Below are 13,260 nucleotides of genomic sequence, written 5' to 3'. Positions count from 1 at the left end.
TAAATAGTTAGCATCCAAATGTTACATTGCAAATATGGAAACGTTGGACAGAACGAGAGTTGCACGAGCCCAACGTCGATACAGTTTCAATTCAAATAAATTAATTTAGGATTGGTGTTTAAAATAAATGTTGATTTGTAATAAATGGCACAATATATAGGCTATTTTTATATGCTACTATGAATATTTTTATTATACGACTATTTATATTGTTCATTCTTGTTGTTTTCTGAATACCATTAATTGAAGGATTTGTCATACAGTGATGGGAAGTAAAATGCACATAACCTACATGTTAATAATGTTAATATAGTACTTTATTACGCTACACTACTTCTGAATGTATCAAATAATAAAATGCCGTTTTTACAACAATGAAACGCGCACATGTTTCTCTCTCAACATGACCCGATGTTGTGTGAATTAGCCTTCACTCTGTGCGACTTTTTATTTTTAATTCATTTTAATAAAATACAAGACAATAAAATAAAATATTTTAATATTTTAATTAAGTATTTTAATATATCTGTTCTCCGGTTGTCTGGTTGCAACGAATTATTCTTTCCTTTTTGTATTAGTGTTTAAAATATTTATATCTTGTTCTTGTTATATCTTATTTATTTTATTTACTTAACCAAGGTAGGCTATGACAGCCTTCATATAGCCTATCCTGCCAGCTGATGCAAAGAGTTGAATTTCGAGCCATTCGTTAGTCTGGTTGTTTGATGGGAATTTTTTTTTTTAATGTAGCTGCAGTTAAGAATCTGTAGCAGTGCAAACTAATATTTAGTTACTAGTATAAATAACTATACATATGCATGATAATACTTTTCAGAGGGCCGACATTTCTGTATTTTTTTAATTGATTTCATGTATTCAAATTTTCTGAGATTTTGAATTTGTGGTTTTCATAAGCTGTAAGCCATAATCATCAAGTAGGCCTATAACTTTTGCACGATATTCAAATTTTTCGAGTTTAACCTGTAGTGCAATAATTTTATGCTATATATTTTATAAGCAGGTATAGGTAATAGGTATAACGTCTAATAATGGGACCTATGTTTGCATTAATACTGACCTTTCACAAGGCGCCGCATCTCACTGTGCACACTTATCACTTCAATACTGTCAGCAAGTAGCTTCATACTTTTCAGTTTAGGATGCAGGAACATTGCAAGTCTGTGTAAAAGATGAATGTCGAACTTGTCCTGGAGAATACTGAGGCATTTCTCCTTCAGTGAGGAAATGGTCATGCTGTCATTTGAAGAAGCTTGCAAGTGGCGTCTGATGCGCTCATACCAAACAATGGTTAGATGGAGGGTCGGGATTTTCGATGCCTCTAACGGTTTAGTGGCTTCCTTAAATCGCTCCAGGAATGCAACAAAGTCAGAGAGGGCCTCTTCATCTAAGTATGTGAGGCGGTCAACTTCCCCTCGCTCTTCCAGAAGTGTGCGGACGTCTTCATATTGACTGCTGATAGACTCTAGCATTGTATGCAGGGAATTCCAACGTGTCTCTACAGAGTTTTTGAGAGTCTTTTTCAGGCGAGCCTGGAGGTTGGTCTGCTTGAAATATGTCACCAGTGACTTGGCCGAGTCAATCATAGCAGTTACTTCTTCTCCATACATATCCTGCTGGGATGGTTTGAATGTAGTGTACAGGACAGTGTTTTAAAAATGGGCAGCGCAGCTCAATCTGGTCACTGTACGCAGGGCCGCAACTATATTTGCACCCCTATCTGTCAAGTAGACCAGTTTGGAGTAGGAGTTCATCAATGCCAAATTTACGCAATGCGCTGATGATGGCTGGTTTAATGAACGTTTTACGCAGTGAACTGTCCCACTCAGAGGTACACAACACTCGTTCAGCTCCCACTTATTGTTAATGTAGTGCAGAGTAACACAAAGGTAGCCGATTTTTCTGTAGTCGTCAGTCCACATGTCCAATGTAACAACTCCGTTACTCCCCTCCAACAGCATTTTAAGTTCTGGAATTAGTTTTTGGCGAATCTCCTCTGCATATTTGTTAACTCCACGAGAAACCGTTGTAGGGTCAGGCAGTAATTGCTTAACATCCACATGACCAGCCCGAGCACCAACATCTATCAACCCTTGTGCTAATGCAAAAAATCCCTCACAGTGTACTGCCTCAAAGGGTCTAATATCATTGCATACAAAGCTCACAGACAGCTTGGTTATGGTGTCCTTGTCATCTCTACGAGGTACCTTCAGTTCTGTCCCCTTTGAAAAAAACTGTCCGATAGAACTGCTTGTGTTTGGATTGTTACCACAGTTATCAGTGTGCTTCCTCAGCGACGAAGTTCCACATCTGCGGCTATCCAACACGAACACTTTAAGGCAGGTTTTGCATGCAGCAAAGCCTTTCACGATATTGTTTCCATGATCTGCGATAACTCCAAATTTCTCCCACACGCTGGACTTGATTTTTGATGACCTATTGTTGACAACTTTACAATCTCCACTAGCTATTCTTTTTTTCAACACCTCCGGATCCATCTCGACGACTGCTGTGCAGGCAGATCGCGCGGGCGCGGTTGTGATTTTTTGAAAGTGAGAGACTCATGGGAGGGCACAAATAAACTGATATGGTTTTGAAATTATTTTATCAAATTGAAATACAGGCAAGGCATATTTTTGTAGATGTGTTCCTAAAAATATACATATTAGTGCTGTCAAACGATTAAAATATTTAATCGCGATTAATCGCATTAATGTCATAGTTAACTCACAATTAATCACAATTAATCGCACATTTTTATTTATTCTAAATGTCCCTTGATTTCTTTTTGTCCCATTATTTTTTCTTATTTTAATGCTCGTATCAACATAGAAAAGTGGATCGGCTTGCTTTGTTCAAATGTTTGTTTTATTGAAAACAACATTGGCATACTTTAGTGTTCGATTTCACACCAACATTCTCACTTGGAGCAAATAATCTCACACAATGTAACACTGCCCATCAATAAAAGGGTGAAACAAATACTTTGTTGCACAAACAGCCCCTTCAACAGCCCTTTCTAAGGGATCAAAACAGGGTGATACAAAATAAAATTACAAAGTGCACATGCAAGGTAAACTAGGACTCCGCCTATAGTGCAGTTAAACCAGGGGTCGCCAACTAGTGAACTCCGGTCCGAATCCGGACCGCGAGATGCGTCCATCCGGACCGCGAAGCCTTTTGACATAATGAAACAGTTAACGTTGCAATGCTCACTGTTACTACGTTCAGACCCAGACGCGCGGTCATCCGGTCAAGCATGCAGTGAAGAAGAGACTGATGGTGCGCTCACACCGGACGCGAATGACGCGACATGCACACCGCTTAATCCGCGCCGCAGAATGTCTATTTGCGTCTTTGCATTGACTTAAATCACTCGCGCAAAACGCTTCATTCGCGTCTGGTGTGTAGGCTACGCACCATCAGAGCAGAAAGCAGCGCTCAAGACAAGCACTTTTAGTTGAAGACCCCTGAGTTAAACCATGGCTTAATACGTTTCTCATTTCGGCGTCTCACGCTTGCCATCCACGTCTACTATTTTAATGGCCCAAACGAGTGCGGGCAGCCGCAGCGTGCCTGATGTTTTGTTTCCGGTCTAGCTACATCCGGAGTGGTGTTGTAGTTTTTCTAACGTTACTAGTTGTTGCAACAGCATGTGAAAAAACTACAAAGTTTGTTAGACCAAAAAGAACGTTAATCTCGCGATAAAAAAATTGACGCCGTTAAAATAGGTTTGCGTTAACGCCGTTAATAACGCGTTTAACTGACAGCACTAATACATATATTTTTACGTTTGCACGTGACTGTTTTAGACCCGTGTTTCCCCGTTGTTTGACCCGACCCGCATCCGTATCCGACACAGTTGGATGTTTTTCACCCGTTTCAGCAAAATTTGCGGGTCACCCGTGCAGGACTTTGCTGTCAAGTTGTACAGATGCATTTCCACTGATTCTGCAGTTGGCATGGGGTTTGAGTGAGCAGCAAAGTCAATAAACAATGTTAGTGCATTTAACTGTTGATTTTGGCAAACGTAATTCATTATGTGTCGGCTGTGTCACATCCAGTGGTGGACAGTGGCACAGAGTGATGGCTGCTGGCGATGTTGAAATCATCCATCCACTCAATCTCCCTGATAGCCTCATGCATAAACGCTCCTCATGGTAAGTGAGACTGACATCATTTATAATTGACACTTTTTAATCTCTGGCCTGAGGCGTGGATGAGGAAATTGTTTCCACAGCCATTTTCAGGCTCTTTCTCACCGACGGGCTCCCAGAGCAACACTACGAGTGTAATGCTTTATTACCGCTGTGTGTTACATATGCCTCCTATATTGCATATGAATCTGCTGCTGCTGGAATGAAGGTAGAATGGATGTCAGGTTTTGGAATTTGCACGTGTACTGTGGAAGAACATACTGAACAATTGTTTCTCATCATAATCTGAAAATATAGCCACAAGCGACAATCCTCAGGGTCCAAACACATTGGAAAAGCAGAGGAAATTACCATTATTTGAATGAATTGCAATACCGATGCTGTAGGTGATGTCAGCATTCTTGATTACCTCAGATTACCACGTTTCTCTAATCTTGAATAATCCTAACTCTAACTCTAAAATTTACATGGACCTTTTTTGGCTTAAAATGTCTAGAGCTTTAAATTCCCTGAATAACTTTTGCCATCTCAGTGCAGGGACTTTTCCCATTGACAGTACTTAAACTTTGCATGAACAGCCATATAGTCAACATCACTACGCTATGATATTTAATCATGTCTGTTTATTTGTCATGGAGATCCCAGATGTCAGGGTTGAGGTTTGCGTGTGTAATGAGAAAAACACACGGCTCCATTTTTAACCCCAAGAAGTTGACAGGTGCACTGCTCAGAGTCGCTGATGTTTCACAGCCCTGTTATTAGATTCAATATTCTCACTTCAGCAATAAAGAAAAGGCTGTTTTTCATTACTCTGTGAACTTATTAACAAGCTTACTTTATTCTTAAAGGCTCACACTTAATTGCCTTTGGAGAGGAAACGAGACTTGGCTTGAATGCCTAATGAGAACTTTTGAATATGATAAAGGGTACTTTTTAGATTACATCTTTTATTTATAGTTAATTTTACAATATTAGTCACAAATGGCAATCGCTCACTCTTTTTCATGGAATTCCTCCACACCAAGGAGCCTCCGAAACACTAATACCTTTCACAGAAATCCTACATTTGACACTTCAGTGCTCATTATATTTGTAGATGACGGCCCAGCATGATTGATTCAGGCCACTAGCGTAACATCACATAAGAAGTCTTAGCTTGTTAACATGAAGGATTTCACTGACTAGCAAACATGTTTCCAGTATCCATGTTTAGGGTCTCACACCTAAGAGAAGTGACAATTTATGAGTGTGTGATGCTTTTCTTCTAGGCGTTGTGTGCAGAAAGTCTGAATGATGTTTAGACGTAATGCTCAAATCAGACCCCGGTGGTTGGACCACAGGCTCCTCTCAGTCTCCACGTAGCCAGAAACCCTTCCAGTACCTACTGACTCATACAGTCAGGATGCAACCCCTGTTGCGAGACCCTATACAATCACCTTTACTCACGCCGATGTGACCAATTACTGCAGTACGCTGTAAATTAATGTGTACATTTGTGGCTCGATGATGACATGGTTTAGATTAAATTTTGGCTCTGACTGCTCTGAGAACGTAGTGACTGTATGAAATACATGGTCACATGATCCCTTGTTGTGGCCAGTGCTGTTTTCAGCTAATTGTGATGATGTAACCATTGGTTTTCTGAGCTTATACATGTGTCCCACTCACAAAGGTTTTCTAGTCCACAAAGGAATGACACCACAGTTTGTGTAACTCCAATATATTGTTGTTTATGCTAAAGGATTACAAGCCAATTTGTTTTCAGAAGGGAATACTGGCACGCTACTTACTGAATACTGCAGGATGTATTACTTATCCCTTGTATTAAAGTCATGATTTTTGTTTAGGGTTATTGGATTCAATACAATTCACCAAAAATCACCCTATGAAAAACAAAAATAAATAAAGTAAAAACTACCACTCATTACAAAAAAACAACAACATAAGAACAATTGATAAGAAATAAGAAATAATTTAAAAATAAAAAATGTATCTACTCTTATTATAAAGAGTATTGTGGCTTACATTTATTCAAATGTTTTAACATTTCAAACAAGTGTGGAAAAACACCCTTTTCTGTGAGGCAACAGCAAAATCATTGGTTCAATTCCCCCGCTAAATTAATTATTCCCCATAGCCTGGATGCCCTGACAGCCGAACTTAGCCCCGCCCACAACATTTGAGGTCGGGAAGTTTGGTCTGGACTTGATTCGTTGTGGAGCGACTATGCTCGAACAAGAGCTGTTCGGACCAATCAAATTTTCAGGGCAGGCTTTATACGATGATCGACAGATGCTCAACAGTAACGTAATCATGCACGTCACCAAAGAGCGTTTGGGTTGAATTCGTTCTAATCCTAAACAGAGAACTTGTTCGTATATGCATTCACCTTTACTATTTCTCTCAAAAATGATGATCGTGTTGGTAAGTACTCCGTGTATCCTTAAATTATTTTTTACAACACCGGGTTTACAACACTGGCAAAGATCGTTTACACTCATCTTCTTCTTCTACTTCTTCCAGCGTGTGTGCATTTGAGTTCGGCTGACAACTATGCGTTGCTCAGTTGCTCTGATTGGTTTTAGGTCTATCCAATTGAGTCCAGAGGCATTTTCTTTCCTGGGGCACGTTCAACGCTCAAACCGGTGCGCAACGTTTTGCTACGGTTTCCGGTTAAACGTCATGTTTCCTGGAAACGGTGTGCAACGGTGTGCAACAGGTTTGAGATGCGTTTGATCTCGTTTGGTGGGTGTGTCAAAAATGTCAGCCCAATCAGCGGCAAAATGTATATAAATCACGCGGTATTAAAGAGACAGCTCACACAATGGAAGTAAAGTTGTTTTATGTGTCCGCTGGTATTAGAAGACATGATTGTCGTAAGAGTTTATATATATATATATATATATATATATATAATCAACATGATGATGTATTTATTTATATCTTTAGCTTAATTGCAAGGCAAGTTTATTTATATACCAAATTTCATATATGGTAATTAAGTGCTTGACATAAAGTGAGAAAGAAAATACAAGCTATTAAAAAAGTAAGAACTAGAAATAAAACGATTTAAGTTAGAATTGATTACCAGGAGATAAAAAAGGTTCATTAAATGGGATTGGGATGTTGTCTTTTATTCTGGACGGCAAGGGCAGTGATTGCATGTATTTTACAGTATTAAACACGTATTTATATCGATTTCATCAGGCTCCGAAAATTCCTCAAAAAGAACACAAAGAATGGCCTTCTCGGCTGCCATAGTTACAACTCTTGCGTCAACAGAATAGGGTGTTCAACGCTGCACTGTTTCCGTTTTAAAAACGTTTTGCAACGTTTTGTCGGGGCTGAACGCAGCCCTGGTTTGGTCGAGTATATGTCTCTGCAGGAGAGTAATAGGAGTTACCAGATCAGTGGGCGTGGCCATAAACAGAATGGTAAATGGTAAATGATTTGCCCACGTCACAGTGTGGGTAGGGTTTAGGGGTGGGGTCGGGTGAAGGGGATAATTTTCATTGGGTGATTTATAAACACCCATCAGTTTGAAAACACCCACGGATTTAGAAACGCCCACTTTTGTTCTGCAGAGACCTCATACTTGGTTCGGTTGAAACACGCTTCATAATCACAGCCCAATGGAGCAGTATCAGACTCATATTCTGACTAGAATATGAGTCAGGCTATATTCTTCATTGCAGAGTGCATTTCTTATGTAACTCCCCTTAACAACAAAATATATAAAAAATATGTTGTATTTTGTGCATCTGCCTTTAATATTGACCCACAAACATCAAAATTGTAATAAGTATTTTTCATGCACTTTCCACAACATAGAGCATTGACACTTTACAGGCATGTTCATAATCCTAAATCCTAAAGGAGAAGTATGTGAAACAACGAACGCAACAATTGTCATCATTAGGGGTATGCAGCGGAGCTGTAGCAATCACAATTGTATCTGTATTCAGATAAAACCAAGAGTGGGCGGGACTTAAACCAGAAGTCCGACAAATTACATGAAAAGCCTGTTTTAAATGTATTTCTGTGCCCTTCATTTTCATTTGACAAAAATGCCTTGACAACAATAATAATACAATATATTAAATAAAAGGAAATAAAATATTTCTTTTTTTATTATCCAGAAACCAAATGTGTCAGGACAATCATTCACAACCTCAAAATAAAATTACTATATAAAACAGCTTATTATATAATATGGAAGTTGAAAGAAATTATTCAATGGTTGAAATTGCTAAAACAACTTTATGCAACAAATGCAAATCTGAATAAATGATAAAGAATACAAAAAAAGGCTTGCCGGCTCCAGCAGAGAGTGAGAGAGAGAAACATATCGTGTACCAAATCGTACAAATCGTTTAAAACATTTAAATAGATATATCAAGTAGTAAAAAATGTTTATGATTCAGTATCCTAGCTGATATTTCTCCTGGCAGGCTTTAATATCTAAGAGACTCACAGAGACGGCAACGTGGCTATTTGATTTGCGATCATGCTGTGATCATTTCATTCATAGATTTTACACTCATTCACTTCACACACTCATTACTGCGCAGTGATTTTAGAGGGTTATGTAGAATATTGTGCTATCCCCTGCTCACCTGTTATTCAGCAAACATGAGAAATGACTACATCTACCGAATATTTTTCCTATTATTCTGTAAAATTCATTATTTGTTTTGACGGTATTATCCGTGCCTTTCCAAATAAGTTGTTCGGCTTCAGGCACATCCCTAGTGCTCATCACATAGTGCTCTGTGAGTGGCATATGGTTACTAACTCCAAAACATTTTTAGTTATTTTGTTTATTTAATTTAACTTTGGAATTCTGCTTCTGGTTCGTTTGTCACATGTCACACTGGAAACAGAAGGGAAAGTTGCATTGCACTGGGATATATTACTCCATGAGTGTGATGATACATCATATAGATTATTTGGGCAAATGTAGTAGGTCCTTTATTCTATGCATACTCAAAATTCACTTACACCGCAAGAGAGCTCAGCCCATCATCTGCCGGTTGGGTTTATGTTGGTGATTCACATTCTGTATGATGTATATTTTATTTGCAGTTCTTCATTATCCATGGACTCTCTAAGATATATTGCAAACCATGATGTACTTTGTTTTCTTCCTTCAGAAACTGCTTTTTGGCGCCTGGCTCAGAATGAACATTCATCACTGATGGGCAGGACACAGCGAGAAACCGTAAACGGCCAAAGTTCAAGCTGAAAGGAATGCTGAACCCCTCAAGAGGAGCCAGAGAAATCCAGCATCAGCACAGAGGAGCCGGAGGAGCCTCATCGCCTCTCTGCTCTGCTCCAGCCCAAGAGGCCCATAAACAATAGCCTCTCCTCACTGGAAGTCTTCACAGCGGCCCGGGCCGGATCCCAGCAACTACATTACTATTCCAGTTGCCACAGGGTGTTGAGCCACGGTGAACTGCGACCCCTAGACTTATTTTCAAAGCTGATCTCTGAACCCTATTGTGCCTCAGCGATTCACTGTGAATCTAGACGTGCAGAGAGGGGAGCAGGTGAATCACTCTTTCTCTGCTGTTGTTTTTGATGTGGAACATGGTCTGAGGCGATTTCTCAGAGTGTGCAGAGAGCAAACGCAGGGAAGTCAAGAAATTTGGCTTGAGACGTCGAGAAAGTGCACGGCTAGCAATTCAGATGTCTGAGAAAGTTCAGTGTGTTTTGATGTATACATGCTTTATTTAAATGCTTTGTGCGGAGCACACTTCCTCTTGTATCGATTAAGGTTTTAGGTGGTAAGGTCCAGCATCTGAAAAATAACCAGAGGAAGCAGAATTAAGTTAAAATATGTTTCGAAAATTAACATGTCCTCTTTGGTCTGAAAGCACCTCACATCCTCATTTAAATAAATGTAGCTAAATGTTATTCATTTAGTTTTGTACTCCACCATTTTACCGCCTCAAATCTTTCCTGCTTCTCTCCGTTTGTGTGTAAATCAATTTGGGCTCTAGGCTGATCTGCCTTACAGGCACCTTTTTCTTTGATTCGGTTCCCACCACAGCCTAACGGAGGACTACAGCCAGCCTTAAGTTCTTTGAGGGATTTGTACTCCCGCTAGTCTGAGCTCACCAATACCCGCATTGACTCTATCTGCCGCCCTCCATGGGCTCTTAGAATTAGCAAACTTGGGCTCCATTCTGTGAGAATAACGGCGGAGGGAAACAGGCTTTCACTGCAGACTTACCTGCAGGGCAAATTCTCCTTCAAAAATCCTTCAAAGGCCTTGATCAGAAACTACAGTTTATAATGAATTCATGCAAAATACAAAGAACATTTGTGAGTGTTTTCTGCATTCAGTCCAGTATCCACTAGACAACCATATGAACTTAAATCTAGGTTAATTTAAGCTTAAATTGGGTGTGTGCTTGATAAAAAAAAGATTTAAAAAAATTGCCTACTGTACTGTTTAAAGATGTTTGCACCAAAGTGGCATTGTTTAGAATATGACTGCTATGTTTAGAATATGTCTGCTATGTTTAGAATAGCTCTTACTGTTGCTACTTTATGTAGGCTACTGTAGTATGTTATACTGAGGCCTATTTTTGATGTGAATTTTCCACAATGCAATGCTCTCAATCAAAAAGCAGATTTGAATATTTTTTTTACATGACCATTGTAGAAAGGTCAGTGCTTGCCACAACCATATTGATTTCCCAGCTGATTACTTGTCACTCCACTTACAAAAATGAAAATTATCCCATAATTTACTCACCCTCAAGCCATCCTAGGTGTGTATGACAATATCCATATTTAAAATTTTATAAAGTAAAATTTCTATCTTCCGGTGGACCCCTTCCATATTCAACTTACGTAGAAAGTGTAGTGCCTCTCGCAGTTCAAACCACTTACGTTACGTCCAATGTCATCATCGCACCAGTTAAGCTTTTTTTGTTAGTTGAATACGGAAGGCGGTCTGCTGGAAGCTAGATAATACACTTTATAACGTGTTAAATATGTAAGCATAGACACCTAGGATGGCTTGAGGGTGAGTAAATCATGGGGTAATTAAAATTTTTGGGTGAACTATCCCTTTAAGTCAGTGTTGAAAGGTGAGTTCTGCTAGTTTCAAAATTAAAACACAGCTTGATGTTTTCATGATCAGTGAATACCTCACATTTATTGCTTATGATCAACATCATCATAATTCAATGTTAATGAATTATGATGATGTTTACCTTTTGGATGAGCATCTGAAAATAATAAACAATAGACATTTCAAAATAAGAGTTCTGGTCTGTTTTAGGCTTGTTACCGGTCTATACACTGAAGGTCTATACTATATTTTATACCTTATTTTAACTGTCCTCTCAAACACCCGGCGCAATGCAGCGCCAGGAGCAATGCAAGTGTTTTTTGCTAGTTTAAGCCTGACACAGTTATCATTTTCACATTCTGTGCCACGTTGTTTAAATAGCAAATGCAGTTGCGCCCATTTGTGCGGCCATGGGCATGCCGGTCTAAAAACGAGGTGTGTTCAGGCGCATTGGTAGTGCATTGCTATTTTGAGGCAACTGAAAACGACTGCGCCATTAGCCAAGCAGGTGTGATTGGACGAGCAGGTCCATTTACCCACTAGCTAAAGAAGCGTTCAGTTGTTCCGCTTGCAAATTCCGCCATGGCACGAACGCAACTGGCTTTTAAAGGGAATGGGAGATGAGAGACTGATTGGTTTATTGCATGTTATGCCCAAAACATACCCATTACTCATTGAGAGAATAGAGACAAGCCTTTTAGACCATCCACCGGGCGCTCAGAACGTTTTTTCCATCATTAAACTAGTGGATAAAAAAGTGGATTCGGACACGCCCTAAGTGCACTTGAATAGTGCGGCGTGCGCTTTAGACCATGCGCTTAGATCATTAAAAGAGGGCCCATTCTGTTGACTATAAGTCACATTGCACCTATACACGTCAACTAACTCTTATTAGAGTATTAGTTGATTATTAGTAGACTGTTAGGGGTGGAGGTTGGGTAAGTAGAATAAGGGGTTAGGGATAGTAGAATAAGTTGATATGTAGGTGCAACGTTACTTATAGTCAACAGAATGTCTAAAGGGTACCATCAATTATTTTGTGATCAACATCTGTTTGTTTTTGTTCACCACAAAGCAGATTAATGTGTTATCACAAAATAAGCAGTTTACCTTTTTGAGCCGATAATGTGTTAACGGATGTAGGCCTAAGTACTTTATCCAAAGCAACTTACAAAAGAAGAGTCTTACAGCTTTAGCTTTAAACTTGTATTGTAGGCAATTATGTACAGCATCTTGGAAGCATCTATTGAAAAGGAGTTTTAGAACATAGTCTGACTGATAATTGTGGACACATAATGAATTTGCAGTGAACAGCTTGAGCTACAGGCCCTGAATTCCACTTTAAATTAGAAGTGACAAAACAAACACACACTTTCAATCCATCACAAAACTTTGGAGAAAGACAGAATAAGGAGAATAATCTTAAGCAGAGAATCCATCTGATTGCATGTGAAACAGCACCGCCTGTCAACAGACACTGGTGCTGCAGTTACACGCTACAGTTGAGAGGCATGATTCAGGACTGCATTTCTTGGACCCTAGTTTTTTTTTAATGTTTTTATAGCACTTATTATTCAATTCTGTATTTGAATGATTTGATTTTAATTAAATTTAATTTCTATATTTTCCTAACCAACCCCTATCCCTAAACATAACCGTTGGTAACCTTCTTGAAATATTTAGCCTACACTGTTAGACATTTCTGTAATTTGTACAGTTATTTACTATATATCACCCAGTATAATACTGTAAATTCTCTTTACAGTAAATAACTGTAATTCCCGTTGCATCATGGGTATTTTCTATGACGTCAAACACCAAATACAGTGATTTCCTGTATTTTTAAAAAATAAAGTATAATACTGTATTTACCACAACGGCCTATTTGGCACAATTGGGATCGACAGGATTTGCTTGAGATTTATATTAGGAACCATCAGTGCAGCGTTGAAAGTTTCACCCGAGGAGAGAGCTCACGGTTCCAGAGAATATATGAGCTGT

General features: G+C 39.1%; 1 long non-coding RNA gene across 1 annotated transcript in view; it reads left to right on the top strand.

The window, feature by feature from the left end:
• Positions 1 to 11,443, top strand: part of LOC307138419 — a 161,193-nt gene extending 149,750 nt beyond the window's left edge. The window contains exon 6 of the long non-coding RNA XR_013818019.1: positions 9,329 to 11,443. This is a non-coding gene — a long non-coding RNA (uncharacterized lncRNA). The remainder of the gene's footprint in view (positions 1 to 9,328) is intronic.
• The last annotated feature ends 1,817 nt before the right edge of the window (positions 11,444 to 13,260 follow it).

The sequence above is a fragment of the Gobio gobio genome (assembly GCF_949357685.1).
Source record: "Gobio gobio genome assembly, chromosome: 15".
NCBI lineage: Eukaryota > Metazoa > Chordata > Actinopteri > Cypriniformes > Gobionidae > Gobio > Gobio gobio.
This window is presented reverse-complemented; position numbering and strand designations above follow the sequence as displayed.